The following is a 16,836-nucleotide window of genomic DNA, read 5'->3' on the forward strand; positions in this document are numbered from 1 at the left end:
AAAAATGTTGTCTCTTGTCGCTCTTTCCCAGCACTGGGGTAGTGAAGCTGATTTTCAGGCCCAGCTGCCGCACAGGTTGGTTGAAATGACGAATAGTAATGGTGGCTAGGGTACCCACAAACCCCCGCGTTACAGAAAGTGCTCCGGCCCCCGCGCTGAGTTGTGGCTGACACCGCGCAAGCGCCCCCTGCACCCCCGACAACACCACACACACACAAGCGCCCGGCCCGTACCGCGCATGCTCGGCACAAACACCACCCGAGAGCCCGGATCACCGGCGGAAAGTGAGTTTTATGAGTGTTTTTAAAAATAAATAACGGAGTGAAGCGCGGGCGGGGAAATAAATAAAATACAAACCGCAGAGTCCGAGCGCCCCCGGCACCGAGCGCAGAGTCCGAGAGGTCCCCGGCACCGAGTGCAGAGTCCGGGCAACCCCCGGCAGCGAGCGCCGAGTCCGAGAGCTCCCCGGCACCGAGTCCGAGCGCAGAGTGATCATAGTACTTTGCTTATAATTATTTGTGTGCTGCCCAATTGATTAATATCTGCCGGAACTCACATTGCAATCCAGTTACAGTTCCATGTTGTGAGTGTGTGGGTGTGTCTGGTACGGTGGGTGTGACAGTCACTGTGTGTGTGTGTGAGTGGCACTGATGTATAGTTCCAGTATCTGGCACACGAATCGGAATATTCAACTACTTACAATCATAGAATCCTACAGCACAAATGGCCCATTGTGTCTGTGCGGCTCTTTGAAAGAGCTTTCCAATTAGTCCCACTCCTCTTTCCCCACAGCCTTGCATTTATTTCCTTTTCAAGTGTATTTCCAATTCCCTTTTTAAAATTACTATGGAATCTGCTTGCTCCACGCTGTCATTCATGCATTCCTGATCATCACAAGTCATTGTGGAACATCATCAACATTGGCAGTCCCTCGGAATCGAGGAAGACTTGCTTCCACTCTTAGAATGAGTCCTTAGGTGGCTGAATAGTCCAATACGAGAACCACAGTCCCTGTCACAGTCATTAAGGGTAAGGGAGGGTGCGACAGGTTTGCTGCATGTTCTTTCCGCTGCCTGCGCTTGTCTTCTGCATGCAATCGGCAATGAGACTCAAGGCACTCCGCGCCCTCCCAGATGCATTTCCTCCACTTAGGGTGGTCTTTGGCCAGGGACTCCCAAGTGTCAGTGGGGATGTTGCATTTTATCAGGGAGGCTTTGAGGGTGTCCTTGTAGCATTTCCTCTATCCACCTTTGGCTCATTTGCCATGAAGGAGTTCCAAGTAGAGTGCTTGCTTTCGGAGTCTCGTGTCTGGCATGCGGACAATGTGGCCTGCTTAGCGGAGTTGACCAAGTGTGGTCAGTGCTTCAATGCTGGGGATGTTGGCCTGGACGAGGACACTGATGTTGGTGTGCCTGTCCTACCAGGGAATTTGTAGGATCTTGCGGAGGTATCGTTGGTGGTATTTCTCCAGCGACTTGAGGTGTCGACTGTACATGGTCCATGTCTCTGAGCCAACAGAGGGACCTTGGAATGCATGTCCACAGATCCCCAAAGATAGCAGGACAGGTAGATAAGGTTGTTAAGAAGGCATATGGAATACTTGCCTTCATTCACTGAGGCATTGAATACAAAGCAGGGAGATTACGCTTGAACTGCATAAAGCACGAGTTATGCCACAGCTGGAGTACTGCGTACATTACAGGAAAGATGTGACTGCACTAGAGAGGGTGCAGAGGACATTTACGAGGATGTTGCCTGGACTGGAGAATTTTAGCTATGACAAAAGATTCGATAGGCTGGGGGTTGTTTACTTTGGAACAGAGGAGACTGAGGGGAGACCATATTGAGGTGTATCGAATTATGAGGGGTCTCGATAGAGTGGATAGAAGGGCCTATTTCCCTTAGAGGGGTCAACAATCAGGGGGCGTCGATTTAAATCAATTCCTTGCAGGTTTAGAGAGGATTTGAGTGGGAAATGCTTCACCCAGAGGTGGTGGGGATCTGGAACTCACTGCCTGAAACGGTGGTAGAGGCAGAAACTCTCATCACATTTAAAAATACTTGAATATGTATTTGAAGCGGTGTAGCCTTTAAACCTATGTACCAAGAGCTGGAGCGTGGGATTAGGCTGGATAGCGCTTTGTCGGCTGGCACGGACACGATGGGCTGAATGGCCTCCTGCCATGCTGTACATTTCTGAGATTCACTGTTAAAACCAATCCCCACGCTCCTTCAAGATTTGTGTATGTGACCCCCAGGTCTCTGTTCCTGCACCCCATTTAAAATTGGACCATTTAGTTTATATTGCCTCTCCTCATTCTTTCTTCCAAAATGCATCACTTCACACGTCTCTGTTTAAAATTTTATCCGCCCTGTATCTGCTCATTTCACCAGCCTGTCGATGGCCTCCTGAAGCCTTTTACTGACCTCCTCACTGTTTGTGTTTTATTTATTTCAGGAGGAAGCTTGTCGGAAGAGGAGGTAGAACATGTTCTTTACTGAAACTCTGCAGTTTGTTAAAGTGTTTATGGTCAATTTATAACATCAACTGTGTAATATTTACAGGATTAGTGAGGATTATCTCAAGCTGTCAGTAGCAGATGACACCCTGCCTATCAGAAAGTTCAATGGCACTTTACAATACACAATGTGGAGAGACATGATAGACGACATTAACCCCAGTAAATCTCCTATATTCCTTTTCCTGCTTTATATCATAGGTGGTCCCTTGAACGAGGATGACTTGCTTCCACGAGTTCACAGGTGTTTCGATAAAGGACCCGAGGTTCCACTCCTGAACTCCAATTGAGTGGGTGGAAGATACCTGTGCCTGGATTTTTTTTTTAAACGTGTGGTGACCGTTGCACATCAGCCACCACACGGGCTTGACAGAGCCAGGCCTTTATCCAGAGGCAAGGATTAACCAGGACTGGAGACCTGCTCTGCTGCACGGACCTAGTGCACGCACATATCGCAGTGTGGGCTGACCTGTGCTACCACTGGACCCTCGGCTCTTCTGGGCCCCGTACCCTCATCTGTCGCACCTCCGCCACGATCTCTCGCCGCTCCTCCGCCATAAACGTTCACCGCATCTCGCCACAAACACTCACTACTCATCCGCCCCGACCTTCCACTCCTCTGTACCTGGGTCCTGCCAATGTTCCTGCCCACGCGCCAAAACGGCAACCAGGATTTTGATGACGTCACCCAGTCGCCCATCTCAAAATCATTGCATACTTGGAGCAGCTCACGCTGGAGGTTGGAGTGGTCCAGCTCTTATACTTGCCGACCTGCGGAGCTGTTCTCTCGCAGGCTGGGGGCCACGATGTCCCAGGCCCACCGCTCCAGCACTTATACTTGCCGATCTGTTCTCTCGCATTTCTCAATCCAGATGAGAAAGGCCTAAACCGACTTCCAGACCCTGGATTAAAAGATCGCTGATGTCCGTGTCTAGTCTGGAAGTCAGGAGTCTTTGCATTGGATAAGGGAGGGCTTGGGGTCATCTTACTGAAGTATTCAAGATCCTTAGCCACAGAGAGAAGATAAACATCCAGAGGTTTAACACAGTCAGAGTCGACAACAAAGTAGCGATAGTCTCGAACTCAGAGAATGGCGGGAAAATATAGCGGGGGGAGGGGGAAGGAGATAGGATGGTGGGGGAGGGGGGGGAAGGAGATAGGATGGTGGGGGGGGGGGGGGGGTTGTGGGGCGGAGGGGAAAAGTCGAGGAACAGCCAGCAGCGGACAGGACAATTCCTGCACCTCCCGGCCACAGAGAAATTGTTACACACAGAATAAATAGAAAGAACCTGTTTTTATATCCGACCTTTCACGACCTCGGGACGTCCCGAAGCTCTTTACAGACAATGAAGAGTTTTTAAAGTGTAGTCACTGTTGCAATTTGTGCACAGCAAGCTCCCACAAGCAGCAAAGTGATAATGACCAGATAACCAGTTCTCATGATGTTGGTTGATGGATAAATATTGTCCAGGATACCGGAGGGAATTAACTCCTTGCATCATTCCCTCTGTGGGAACGCTGGATTCCTATTTCGCGGCTGTGGCATAATTTCCCGGCGGCCCTTAGTGGGAACCACTGCGGGTGATTTTTGTCTCGTTACTGGTCTGTTTATGGTGTAAATCCGGACAATAGTGAGACGTAAATCACTCCCAACTACTTTATGCAGAGGGTATGGGAAGTGGTTTGAGATATTTGTCAGGAACATTGGAAATGTAAGTTTCTCCTTCAGATGTAATTACAATGTGTTTATTTCCATCGCATTCCTTATACTGGACGCTGTCTTACCTGTGAAATATTTTATTCACAACACCACTTTCCTTGTGGCCTTTGGAAACAGCTGCCCCCACCCCTCTCCCCCTCCCCCCGCGCTCTCTCCCCTCCCACTGCTCTCTCCCCTCCCACTGCTCTCTCCCCTCACCCCCACCTGCTCTTTCTTCCCCCCTTTCTCTCTCCACCCCTCCACTTTCTTGCCCCCCCTGCGCTCTCTCCCCCTCCCCACTCTCTGTCCCCCATGCTCTCTCTCTTTGCGCGCCCTCCCCCACACCACCCGCTCTCTCTCCCCCTCCCCCCATGCGAAGGCAAAATATTATCTGAATGGTGGCAGATTAGGAAAAGGGGAGGTGCAATGAGATCTGGGTGTCACGGTACATCAGTCATTGAAAGTTGACATACAGGTACAGCAGGAGGTGAAGAAGGCCTTCCTCGTTAATGGATTTGAGTATGGGAGCAGGGAGGTCTTACTGCAGTTGTACAGGACCTTAGTGAGGCCTCACCTGGAATATTGTGTTCAGTTTTGGTTTCCTAATCTGAGGAAGGACGTTCTTGCTATTGAAGGAGTGCAGCGAAGGTTCACCAGACTGATTCCCGGGATGGCAGGACTGACAAATGAGGAGAGACTGGATCAACTGGGACTGTATTCACTGAAGGATGAGAGGGGATCTCATAGAAATGTATAAAATTCTGACGGGACTGGACATGTTAGATGCAGGAAGAATGTTCCCGATGCTGGGGAAGTCCAGAACCAGGGAACACAGTCTAAGGATAAGGGGTAAGCCATTTAGGACTGAGATGAGGTGAAACTTCTTCACTCAGAGTTGTTAACCTGTGGAATTCTCTACCGCAGAGAGTTGTTGATGCCAGTTCACTGGATATATTCAAGAGGGAGTTAGTTATGGCCCTTACGGCTAAAGGGATCAAGGGGTATGGAGAGAAAGCAGGAAAGGGGTACCGAGGTGAATGATCAGCCATGATCTTATTGAATGGTGGTGCAGGCTCGAAGGGCCGAATGGCCTACTCCTGCACCCAATTTCTATGTTTCTATGTTCCTCCCCCGCTCTCTCCAGCGGTTTTCGGGTCTTTATCTCCGGGCGCTGATTCGGGCCCGAAATCGACGTAAATCGCCCCCCCAGGGCGTAAACCCTGGAGCAGTAGCTGATTCTATGATAACAAGCCAGAGCCCGAGTCGGCACTTTAAACAGGAAAGTGTTTGAATAAATCACAGCAAGAAACTGAATCACTGACTGTTGTATTTGAACTTTACCCAAGCTCCAGCCTCGATGACTCTAGATCCGAACACAGCGAATCCCCGGCTCATCCTGTCTGAGGACCGGACCCGTGTGAGACATGGAGACAAATGGCAGCCGCTCCCTGACACCCTGGAGAGGTTTGATCCCTGGGGCTGTGTCCTGGGATCAGAGGTGGAGGTGTGGAACAAGGTGGGGTCTGGGAGTGGTCAGAGAGTCTGCCGGGAGAAAAGGGCCATTCACCCCGAGCACAGAGACCGGATACTGGATTGTGGGGCTGGATCCCGGAAGAGGCTATTTTGCCGGCACCTCCCCCTCACTAACCCACCTCACCCAGAGTGTGAAGACCCTGACGATCAGGGTGTACCTGGACTATGAGGGTGTACAGATGTTATTTTACAATGCAGACAACTTGTCCCATCATGTCCCATCTCCACACTTTCACTGAGAGATTCTCCCCGGGGCTGAATGATGGCAGGAAAAACTCCACACCACTGACAATCTGTGGGGTTAAAGTTCACCAACAGGCCCATCCCAAAATTTCAACCTGCCACCTGCTGGCCATTGGTCCCAGTCACAGGTGGTGCGGGGAGGGAGCTGGGGAGCGAGGGAGCGAGGGAGAGAAAGCGCGTGCGCGGAGGGGGGTGGGGAAGAGAGAAGAAACAAATCGATGGTGAATTGTAGACGGGGAGTTACTGGGTGGAATGAGCTGTGTAACACAAGAATCCGGTGATCTTCCTGCCTGTAATGTTGCTCCACAGGCAGAAGGTGACACTACATGGCGGTGTTTGAGATGAATTAGTGCAACACCTCTTCTGGCAAGCCTGTTATTAAACTACACAACAGAAGCAACATTGATTTTTTTTTAAGTGAATTGGGGGCTTAACTACATCCCAGAGTCATGTACTAAACGTTCTTATTTTAAATTTTCACCTTACCCATCCCTGGAATTTAAAAGTTTAAGACGTGATTTGATCGAAGTTTTCAAGATATTAAGAACCGAGAGTAAGTCTTTCCGCTGCGTGGGTTGTCAAGGACTAGGGGCATCATCTAAAAATTATAGCCAGGCCTTTCAGAAGTGAAGTTAGAAAATACTTCGACACACAAAGGGTGGGAGAAGTTTGGAATTTTCTTCTGCAAACCACAATTGATGCAGCTTCAATTGTTAATTTTAAACCGGAGGTTGATGGATTTTCGTTAACCAAAGGGATTGTGGGATATGGGCCAAAGGCGGGTTTATGGAGACAGGTCACAGATCAGCCGTGATCTCATTGAATGGTGGGACAGGCTCCAGGGGCAGAATGGCCTCCTCCTGCTCCTATCCTGAACTAACAGGACTGATTTTAAGAGACCCCGCCTGGTGTAACCGGAGCGATAGTCGCCTGGAAATGGCACTAAAATTTACGCTGGTGCTTCAGCCATCGTCACTGTGGGTGGGGTCCTGAGATGGGCAGCGGGAAAGTCTGCCTGTTTCAGGGGGGAAACCTCATCAAACCGGGGTCCCGTGATGTACAGAGGACCCTGACTGCAATTCTGAGGTACAAATGGGCAGAGTGAGGGCACGTTGAGCGGCCGAACCAGCTGCTCTTCAAACACTCGCTGGAGGCGGCTCAGAAATATTTTTTATAAAACAGATCTCTTTCCTAAAAACAAACACATTCCTGACATCGTAACCATTATATTTCTGATTTACTTCATTTTGTTCACAAATATTTTCAACCTTCCCCGTGTTCCACTCCCTTCAAGGCCGCTCCTTCATCTTTGTCCATGAAAGTGTGAACATTTCATGTTGAAAGTCTCTTCTGTATTTTTTTCATTCGTTGCTGGGATATGGTGGTGCAAGGCCAGAATTTATTGCCCATCCCTAATTGCCCTCGAGAAGGGGGTGGTGAGCCACCTTCTTGAACCACTGCAGTCCGTGTGGTGAAGGTGCTTCCACAGGGATGCTAGGGAGGGAGTTCCAGGATTTTGACCCAGCGATGAAGGAACAGCTGATATATTTCCCAAGTGAGGATGGTGTGCAACGTGAAGGGGAACTTGCAGGTGAGGGTGTTCCCCTGCAACTGCTGCCCTTGTCCCTCTGGGTGGTAGAGGTCGCGGGTTTGGGAGTTGCTGCAGTGCAACGTGTAGATGGTACACACTGCAGCCACGGTACGCCGGTGGTGGAGGGAGTGAATGTTGAAGGTGGTGGATGGGGTGCCAATCAAGCGGGATGCTTTGTCCTGGATGGTGTCGAGCTTCTTGAACTTTGTTGGAGCTAAACTCATCCAGGAAAGTGGAGAGTATTCCATCACACTCCTGACTTATGCCTTTGAGATGGGGGAAAGGCTTTGGGGAGTCAGGAGGTGATTAAAAGTGATTTGACCAAATCAGTTGTGAATATACTCGTGCATTAATTTTCCAGTTTTAAACCATGAGAGAACCCAGTGTAACAGGTTAATGATTTAGATCACTGTTTTTGTTTACTAATGAATGAATTCTAATGGCCGATTGCTTCTAAAATAGTTGTGATTATTAGATTGTTGCATTATAAATCATGAATCAGACATCAAATGCTGCCATTTCATCTATTTTCTTATTTGAAGAGATATGGATAATATTTATATTCTTTTACTCGTGTCTGGTATTCTTAAGATGTGCCCACTTATTGAGGATTTTACGGGTTAAGTTAGAAACCAAGAAAGGCCCTCCGTACCAGGGTTGAGAATGTCCATTACATGTCTCCACACTCTATACTGGGTGGGTCCCTTAAATGCTCCCAGAGACAGGCTGCCTCCCGCTATGTTTGGCTAATATTTACATTATTAGTGAAGCGTACTATGAAATATTGAACAGCAGAAAATAAAACCGCTCTTCAATATCCTACTTTATAATGTTGTTCAGTTATTTTTGGAGCGTGTCGTACCTCTGCTCCTCTGGCGGACTCTCCTGAAATAGACAGAAACACAAATGTTAACGCACAGCAGACCACTGGCAGTGCTCAAACAGACTAAACAAGGCTCGACTTTGCAGCATGAGAGAGCTAGAGAGTCAATAGTAAAGTGTGGAGCAACTCACTGATCTCAGCTGCCCAAAATCTGAAGTGATATGCTCCTCCTGTACCATGTGGGAACTCAGGGACACTTCCGGTGTCCCTGACAACTACGTGTGCGGGAAGTGTACCCGCCTCCAGCTCCTGACGGACCACGTTGTGGAATTGGAGCTGAGGATGGATTCACTCTGGAGCATCCACGATGCTGAGAATGACGTGAGTAGCACGTGTAGCGAGTTGGTCTTACAACAGGAGTAGGCTATTCAGCCCCTCAAGACTGTTCCACCATTTAATTAGATCAAGCACTAACTCCGAATGCAGAAGACCAAGTAATGGAGGAACAAGTAGTTCAGAAGCCAGAGAACATAGTTAGGACAAAGATGCAGTTCATAGAATCATAGAAATTTACAGCAGGGCAGGAAGCCATTTCGGCCCATTGTGTCCGTGCCGGCCGACGAAGAGTTATCCGGCCTAATCCCACTTTCCAGCTCTCGGTCCTAGCCCTGTAGGTTATGACACTTCAAGTGCACATTCAAGTACGTTTTAGTCGTGGTGAGGTTTTCTGCCTCTACCAACCTTTCGGTAAGTGAGTTCCATACCCCAACCAAGCTCTGGGTGAAAACATTTCCCCTCAAATACCCGCTAAACCTCCTCCCAATTACTTTAAATCTATGCCACCTGCTTGTTGACCCCACTGCTAAGAGAAATAGCTCCTTCCTATTCACTCAGGTCTCTCCTCAGCCTCCTCTTTGCCAAAGAATAAACAACCCCAGCCTATCAGTCTTTTCTCAAAGCTAAAATTCTCCAGTCCAGGCAACATCCTCATAAATCCCGTCTGCTACTGTAAAGTCCATGTGTGTCTCAGTGTCATCTCCTGTACATGTACAGCACACAGTGGGTAAAGGAGAATGATTCACTCCCGCCTGGTACTGTATGGCCCGTGTGTGTCTCAGTGTCAGCTCCTCTACATTGCTCAGTGTTCCATCATTTAATGTATACTCCCTTGCCTTGTTAACCCTCCCAAAATGCATGACCTCACACTTCTGCAGATTGAATTCTATTTGCCACTGTTCTGCCCACGTGACCAGTTCACTGATATCTTCCTGCAGTCTGTTAATGTGCATGGAGATTCTGGCTGTCGGGAGATGGGTGGCGATGAGTGTGGTAATGATGATGAGTTGGTTACCCAGGGATAGGTCTGTGCACATTGAAGATAAATGACAAAAGCTACTGGAGGAGCGGTGCGGGGGGGGGGGGGGGCGTTAAATGACAATGTATGAAATCCTGTAAGGGTACTGAACCCTCCCATGCAAGGATGGCCGAGAAAATCAAGGCAATTCCCTGTGTTATACTTCCTGTTCTGGGTGACAAAGATGTTTGCAAAGAAAATCGCAAATTATGTAAATCTGCTGCGAAAATAATACTGGGACGTTGAAACGTAAATGGCGCTGTTCCTGTGACAAAAAATGGGAGAGAGATGACCAAATAAAAACCATGGAACTGGTCAGGAACGGTGAAGTAACTGCAAGAAGCATTTTCATTGGAGGAGGGAGAAGGCCAGGAGGAAAGGTGATCCACATGACATTGATTACAGAGTGGAATCTGAACAGCAGGTGGGTGATATACAAGAACCAGGTAACATTAACAAGGGTAAACTAGGGGCCAAAAGATGGAACATCTACAGTAAGCTGTATAGACGTGAATGCTGAATGCATTCGGAATAAGCAATTCCAAAGCACGAGGTTACTGCAGCACTCGGGAACTCCAGTGTTGTGGGAATATTATAAACATGGCTGACTGCAGAGGATGGTGCACAGGGACAGGAGGAGCCTGTTCCACCATTCAGTTCGATCTGTACCTCAACTGCATTTACCCACTTCTGCTCCATATCCCTTGATGCCCTTAACCAACACAAATATACCCATCTCAGTCTGGAAAATGGTGATTTGTTTGATTCTCACATTCAGTCTTTTGAGGGAGAGTGTTCCAGATTTCCACAACTCTGTGAATGAATAATTTTTGTAAAAGTATTCAGGCACAGCAGAGTAGACAGCAGGGATGTGATGTGGGCCTGGATGTCAAAGACACCGAGGAGATTAAAGCTGTTGATCCTGTGAAAGAGCTGTCCAATTTATTCCCACACCCAATCCTTTCCCCATAACCCTGCAAATTAGTTCTCTCCAGCTACATTTCCCATTGCCCTTTGAACGTCCCGATGGAATCTGCTTCCACCACCCTTTCAGGTTCCAAATCTGAAAACATATCTCCACATTTCCCCTCTAGTTCTCTTGCCAATTATTTTAGATCTGTGACCTCGGGCTACCGGTCCGGTTGCCAGAAGAAACAGTTTCTCCCGTTTGCTCAATCAAAACCCCTCAGAATTTTGATTATCTCCATTAGGTGTCCCCTTGACCTTTGCTGCTCCAAGGAGAACAATCCCAGCTTCTGCTATCTCTCCACTTTACTGAAGTCCCTCGTTCCTACTCTCATCCCAATAAACCTCCTCCTTACTCTCTCCAAGACCTTGACATCCTTCCTCAAGTCTGGTTCCCAGAATTCTACACAATACTCCAGCTGCAGCCTAACCAGTGATATGTAAAGGTTCAGCATGACTTCCTTGTATTGAATTCAATGCCCCCGTTTACAAAGCCAAGTATCCCACAAGCTTTCTTCACTGTCTTATCAATTTGCTCTGCCACCTTCAAAGATTTGTGAACATTTACCCCAGTTCCTTCTGTTCTTGCACAACGCTCAAAATAGCACCATTTAGATTACACTGCCTCTCCATGTTGTTCTTCCCAAAGTGCATCACCTCACACTCAGCCACGTTAAACTGTACCTGCCATGTGTCTGCCCATTTCTCCAGTCTGTCTTTGTCCTCCTGAAGTCTGCTTCTATCCTGCTCACTATTCACTACGTTGCCAAGTTTTGACTCGTCTGCAAACTTCAAAATTGTATTTTCTATCCCCAAGTTCAGGTTCTTTATCTACAGCAAGGAAAGCTTATCGTGAATTGTCTCAGATTTCTCACAGATTTGTCTCCATTCTGAATAAAATATCATCCTTTTCCTCATTCAGTTCTTCGACCAAATTCTGTTCCTTTTCATCCAAAATATTGCGCAATGTAGAAAATTCAGAGTCGATGAGAACCTGCGATTGATTCGACTGTTCCTGTGTAGACAAAAAGAGTTCAAGGAGGAAGCAAAACTATTGCAGGTCACCAGCATATTGATCACAATGCTTAATAAACGCCAAGCTACGCTGCTGAAAATGCACAGGGATAGAGTTCTGTTAGCCAGCATGGGATACATAACACACTAACTGTAGAGGCACAGCCCACATCAGCCCACTGAGAATTCACCGTCATTTCAGAGATGCTCTCTTGCTGCTCAAACTCAAAATCGTCAAGAGGTTTTCTTCTGCCTCAGAGAATGTAGGATTGTCTTCATTTTCTCCTGGGATTGAAACTCCGAGATCTGAAGATAATTGGCAAATGGCAAAAAACAATCCAGGGGGTAAATGAGGGGATACATTTTTAAACAGCAAGTTATGGTGATCTGGAGTGCCCTGCCTGAAAGGGCAGTGGAAGCAGATTCAATAGTAACTTTCAAAAGAGAATTGGCTAAATTGTTAAATAGGAGACATTCGCATGGCTCTGAGGTAAGAGCAGGGAGTGAGACTAATGGGACAGCTCTTTCACAGGCACCATGGGCTGAATGGCCTCCTCCTGTGCTGTGTGCGTCTATGATTCTAGGAGCTGACAAGAGCCACGGCGCTGCTAAAATTAAACAAATTAAAAGTAAATTTATAGTTTGTACAATCGGCAAAGTGTTAAACTGGACAATGTGACCCCTCCTTCACCTCCACATTCCTGTGCCATCTCCTCCTCACATCCCACCCCCTCCTCCTCACTGCCCCATCCTCTTCCCCCATCTCCTCCCCACATCTTAACCCACATTCTCCCACCTCCTCACCCCCATCCTTCCCTCAACCACACTGTCCCCCTCCTCACCCCCCACCCAAATCCTCACCCCCCACCCACATCCTCACCCCCTTCCTCCCCTCAACCACACTGTCCCCCTCCTCACACACCACCACCTCCTCACCCCCATCCTTCCCTCAACCACACTGTCCCCCTCCTCACCCCCCACCCACCTCCTCACCCCCATCCTTCCCTCAACCACACAGTCCCTCTCCTCACACGCCACCCACATCTCCCCCTCAACCACAGTCCCCCTCCTCACACACCACCCACATCCTCACCCCCATCCTCCCCTCAACCACACTGTCCCCCTCCTCACACACCACCCACATCCTGCCCCGCATCCTCCCTCCTCCTCACTCCCATTCTGACTCCTTACACCTATTCTCACTTCCCACCCCACATCCTGCTCCAACCTTCTTCTTCTTCTTCATCATCTTCCTCTTCCTCTTCCTCTTCCTCCTCCTCCTCCTCACCCCAGCCCCCCGGGTATAAAACCAGGCAGCCGCTACCACCGGCTCCAACTAACCGACACAAGGGCCCAGCGCCGCGTCGCGCCCGGCCGAAACACACTGCCCGAGCTCCGAGTCCCACTGAGGCCCAGGCCTGCGCCCGCCTCCCTCACTCTGGGTGACAGTCGCTCCGACCAATCCGCTCCCCCGGGAGCTCCTCACTGGGCCGTCCCTGGCCAATCAGCGCTGCCGGGAGGCGGGGTTTGCGGCCATGATTTGGGTTGAGCGAGGCTCGCGCTCGGGGCTTGGCGGTTGGGTTGAAATATTTGAATGTTTAACGGGTGGCGACCTTTGCCCCTGTGTTCCACTCCAGGACATTGTGACGTATTTACTGAGGCGGCCGAGAGCTCGGGCCTTACACTAAACATCCGTAAGACAAAGGTCCTCCAGTGACCTGTCCCCGCCGCACAGCACTGCCCCCCAGTCAGCAAGGTCCACGGTGCGGCCCTGGACACCGGGGACCATTCCCCAAACCTCGGGAGTCTCTTATCAACAAGGGCAGGCATTGACCACCAGATCCAACACCGCCTCCAGTGCACCAGTGCAGCCTTCGGCCGCCTGAGGAAAAGAGTGTTTGAAGACCAGGCCCTCAAACCTACCACCAAGCTCATGGTCTACAGGCTATAGTAATAGCCGCCCTCCTGTATGGCTCAGAGACATGGACCATGTACAGCAGACAGCTCAAGTCGCTGGAGAAATACCACCAACGATGTCTCCGCAAGATCCTGTAAATCCCCTGGGAGGACAGACGCACCAATGTTAGCGTCCTCGACCAGGCCAACATCCCCAGCATTGAAGCACTGACCACACTCGACTAGCTCCGCTGGGCAGGCCACATTGTCCACATGCCCGACACGCGACTCCCAAAGCAAGCGCTCTACACAGAGCACTGTCACGGCAATCGAGCCAAAGGTGGGCAGAGGAAACGTTACAAGGACACCCTCAAAGCCTCCCTGGTAAAGTGTAACATCCCCACTGACACCTGGGAGTCCCTGGCCAAAGACCGCCCGAAGTGGAGGAAGTGCATCGGGAGGTTGCTGAGCTCTTCGAATCTCAACGCCACGAGCGTGAAGAGGTCAGGCGCAGGCAGCGGAAGGAGCGTGTGATAAATCAGTGCCATCCCCACCTTCCTCCGACGAATATCTGTCCCACCTGTGTCAGGGTCTGTGGCTCTCATATTGGAGTGTTCAACCACAAAAAAAACTCATTTTCGAAGTGGAAGCAAGCCTTCCTCGATTCCGAGGGACTGCCTATGAAAAAAAAGAGGGATTGGCGGGACAACAACAACAACTTGTGTTTATATAGTGCCTTTACCGCAGTAAAAGGTCCCCAGGCGCTTCACAGGAGGGTCACAGATTGTTTTGTCTATTCCGGGGCGGATCTGTGATTGTCACCGAACTAATCTGCCTCCCACAATATCTACAGAATCCCGGGAATACCCGCAACCTCCCCGAGAATGGTCTTCATCATCATTGGCGGTCCCTGGAACCAGGATGACTTGCTTCCACATGGGTTCGCAGATGTTTCAATGAAGGAGCCGATATTCCAGTCCTGAACTTCAATTAAAGGGTGGAAGATGCCTGTGCCTGGATTGTTTTAACATGTGGTGACCGTCGCACACCAGCCACCACATGGGATTGACAGAGCTTGGCCTTTATCCAGTGGCAAGGGTTAACCAGGACGGCAGGAGACCTGCTCTGATGCAAGGACCTAGTGCGCACACATATCGTAGTGTGGGCAGGCCAGTGCTGCCCCTGGGCTCTCGGCTCTTCTGGGCCCGTACCCTCATTCACCGCACCTCCGCCACGATCTCTCACCGTTCCACCGCCACGATCTCTCGCCGATCCTCCGCCCCGACCTTCCCGCTCCCCCGCTGTACCTGGACCCGCCGATGTTCCTGCCCACACTCCAAACTGTGACCTGGGTTTTGATGATGTCATCCAGTCGCCCACCTCGAAGCCGTCACACACTTGTAGCAGCTCACTCTGGAAGCTGCAGTGGTATGCTCTTTTATCCTCCCGACCCGCGGTGGCTTTTTTTTCTTCAAAAATATACTTTATTCAAATAAAATTTTCTCAATACATTGGAAAGTAGTTCAGTACTTTGCAGTCAGCAATTCCATACAATTCGTTTGGATGCTGACAGCAGTTCCATACGATGCACTAGCGTGCATTTCATTTCAAGGTACAGTTTAGTACAATCCATAAATCAAGTTACATGTAGTACTGTGCAAATAAGGGTATTACATGGAGCAGATAATAACAGGTTTACATTACATTCCAGGATATACTTCAATACCGATCATGAATCTCGTTAGATGTAGCACTATGCAGATGAAAGCAGTACACGGAACGGATGAGAATATGTCCTCTCACAGGTCAAGGTGACCCACGATGTCCCAGGACCCACGCTGTTCTTTTATCCTCCTGACCTGCGGTGGTGACCTCTCACAAGTCAGGGTGGCCCACGATGAATGAATGCCCCGGGAATAAGTTGGCCTGATATTGACGCTCGTTGTAATTATTTCTGTGGTGCCCAACTTTAATATTCTCCTGGAAGTCCCACTGCAATCCAGTTCCAGTTCCATTGAGGGTGTAAAAGAAAAGATAGCCATCCGTGGCTAACTAAAGAAATAAAGGACGGTATCCAATTTAAAACAAGGGCATACAAAGTTACCCAAACAAGTGGGAGGACAGAAGATGCGGAAGCTTTTAAAAGCCAGCAAAGAACGACTAAAAAAATCATTAAGGGAAGATAGACTATGAAAGTAAACTAGCACAAAATATAAAAACAGATAGCAAGAGTTTCTCTCGGTAATAAAAAGGAAAAGAGTGACTAAAGTAAATGTTGGTCCCTTAGAGGACGATATCGCGAATTAATGATGGGGTACATGGAGATGGCAGAAACTCTGAACAAATATTTTGTATCAGTCTTTACGGTAGAGGACACAAGCAATATTCCAACAGTGGATAGTCAAGGGGGTATGGGGGGGGGGGGCGGAGGACCTTATCACAATCACTAAGAAGTAAGATAATGGGACTAAAGGCGGATAAATCCCCTGGACTTGATGACTTGCATCCTAGGGTCTTAAGAGAAGTAATGGCAGGGATAGTGGATGCATTGGTTATAATTTACCAAAGTTCCCTGGATTCTGGGCGGTCCCAGCAGATTGGAAAACGGCAAATGTAACACCACTATTTAAAAAAGGAGGCAGACAAAAAGCAGGAAACTAGACCAGTTAGCCTCACATCTGTGGTTGGGAAAATGTTGGAGTCCATTATTAAAGAAGCAGTAGCAGGATATTTGGAAAAGCATAATTTGGTCAGGCAGAGACAGCATGGATTTATGAAGGGGAAGTCATGTTTGACAAATTTGCTGGAATTCTTTGAGGATGTAACGAACATGGTGGATGAAGGGGAACCAGTGGATGTGGTGTATTTGGACTCCCAGAAGGCATTTGACAAGGTGCCACATAAAAGGTTACTGCGCAAGATAAAAGTTCACGGGATTAAGGGTAATTATATTAGCATGGATAGAGGATTGGCTAACAGAAAACAGAGAGTAGGGATAGATGGTTCATTCTCGGGTTGGCAATCAGTAACTAGTGGGGTGCTGCTGGGACCCCAACTATTTACAATCTATATTAACAACTTGGAAGAAAGGACCGAGTGCAATGTAGCCAGGTTTGCTGACTATGCAAAGATGGGATAAAAAGCAATGTGTGAGGAGGACACAAAATACCTTCAAAATGTCATAGACAGGCTAAGTGA

The 16,836-nt window shown here is 48.8% G+C and overlaps 1 protein-coding gene and 1 long non-coding RNA gene across 2 annotated transcripts in view; one reads left to right on the forward strand and one right to left on the reverse strand.

The window, feature by feature from the left end:
- Positions 1 to 16,836, forward strand: part of LOC139250063 (zinc finger protein 420-like) — a 64,967-nt gene that overhangs the window by 28,591 nt on the left and 19,540 nt on the right. The gene's annotated exons all lie outside the window — the stretch shown is intronic.
- On the reverse strand, positions 7,182 to 13,117 carry LOC139250059 (uncharacterized). Its single transcript, XR_011591261.1, has 3 exons — positions 13,084 to 13,117; positions 11,413 to 11,743; positions 7,182 to 8,470 (listed from the first exon to the last, which is right to left on the reverse strand). It is a non-coding gene; the product is annotated as an uncharacterized lncRNA (long non-coding RNA).

This window comes from Pristiophorus japonicus, unplaced genomic scaffold (genome assembly GCF_044704955.1).
Source record: "Pristiophorus japonicus isolate sPriJap1 unplaced genomic scaffold, sPriJap1.hap1 HAP1_SCAFFOLD_343, whole genome shotgun sequence".
Taxonomy (NCBI): Eukaryota; Metazoa; Chordata; class Chondrichthyes; family Pristiophoridae; genus Pristiophorus; species Pristiophorus japonicus.